The sequence below is a fragment of the Bos taurus genome, chromosome 13, assembly GCF_002263795.3.
Source record: "Bos taurus isolate L1 Dominette 01449 registration number 42190680 breed Hereford chromosome 13, ARS-UCD2.0, whole genome shotgun sequence".
Classification (NCBI taxonomy): domain Eukaryota; kingdom Metazoa; phylum Chordata; class Mammalia; order Artiodactyla; family Bovidae; genus Bos; species Bos taurus.
Window position 1 is genome coordinate 14,873,174 of NC_037340.1, and position 1,674 is coordinate 14,874,847.

Genomic DNA, 1,674 nt, shown 5'->3' on the forward strand with positions numbered 1-1,674 from the left:
GTATATGAATGCATTCAGATGTTCATGTGCACGCGAGATGTCTGGGACAGTCTCACTACGTGGTTTTATAGCTTGATGTTGGAGACTGGGAGATGATGCTGTATGAAACATCTCTAAATTCTGCATAGGCTGGCATTTTCCAGTGTTGTGAGTGTAAGCCAATTAATGAACAATGATGAATGTTGGTTACATTTAATATGTCATCTAAGGAGTACAATATTAAACACTTAACAGCTAAAAGGAATGCTTCAGGCTTGTCCACGCATGCCTCCAACTTCCCTCCAAAAGACAACACTACAGAAAGATCTCATCATGTCCTAAAGGCCTTCAAAATAAATGCAGCGCTTCAGGAGCACACATATTAAAACTGGAATGATCCAGAGAAGATGAACGTGGTCCTTGAGCAAGGATGGTGTGTATTAATACATCCTTCAAGTGTCTCATATGTCTAAACATGAGGCAGTTTTTTTAAAAGGCTTAATTCTGTCAATGGTCAACAAAAATTTTTAGGTAGCAAACAAGACATCTGCAAAGCCAGTCACATCTGTGAAAAAAACATTTTATTTTTTTTTTACCAAATCTGTATATTGTAAATATATGCACTTCAGTACAAAAGTAATCATGAGATTATTAACTTTTAAATTATGACTCCCAGAAATAAATAATTAAATAGACAGATAAATAATAGATTATCTCAGGTGTGACAGGGTGGCGAGAGGACAGTTTTTTTTATTAAATGAAAGATGCACCAAAAACTTTTATTGGAAATAAAATAAGATAGATTTTAGTCATATAATAACATTCTTAGACTTCTGACTCTAAACTAGGCTTAAATTCCTTGTCTTTGTTACAGAAACTTGATAAAGAGACCAAAGTCATTGTTTGCTTAAAGTTTTGTAGTTCTATGAAATAGCTCCAAACAACTAAACTTTAAATAACAAATATTTCATTTTTTTCTACTGTATGCTAAGGAAGAGAAAGAAACCTAATATTCATTGAAAGTTACCTAGCACCTGCTGTTATATCCTTTACATGTGTTATTTATGTGGTTTTAGAGACATTCCTAAGGTACTAAAATTAAAATTATGATCATTTTGCAATATTTCCAAGTCACTATTGAAAATATGGCAGACATTCAAATTAGAGATAGATTTTAGGGATTAAATATTTCGTAAGGCAAAAATACATTTTGTTTACTGAAAAAAGAAATTATGAATGCAGTTTGCATTTGACCAAGTCTTCTAATCCTGGACTTGGTTTGTGTTGCAATAGCAATGCTTGTCAGCAGAATAAGGTAATTGCTGTAGATAATGTTTGAGAAAAACCTTTAACAACAGAAAATAGTAGCTACACATTCCAGAAAGCTATATTCTAAATTTTTTTTGTGTGTGTGAAGTAGTATCTCATTGGTTTAATTTATAATTTCCTAATAACATGTGATACAGAAATATGACTCTACTTTTATTTCTTATTCTTTATGTTGATAAGGACCTGCAGGATATATATTGACTAGAAAGGATGACTGCAAAGATCCTTTTCTCATCCTGATCTTGAAACAAAAGCTTTCGACTTTTTCTGTAAAATTTTATTTTACAGAATGTTTATGTATTTTAATATTAAATACGTAAAAGTAGGGGTTCAAATTCTGATGTAAGTGATAAAGTCAAGCAAACT

At 31.7% G+C, this 1,674-nt stretch overlaps 1 pseudogene; it reads left to right on the forward strand.

Moving 5' to 3' along the window:
- Window positions 1-341: 341 nt before the first annotated feature.
- LOC112449440 (uncharacterized) lies at window positions 342-441 on the forward strand (annotated as a pseudogene).
- Window positions 442-1,674: the final 1,233 nt, after the last annotated feature.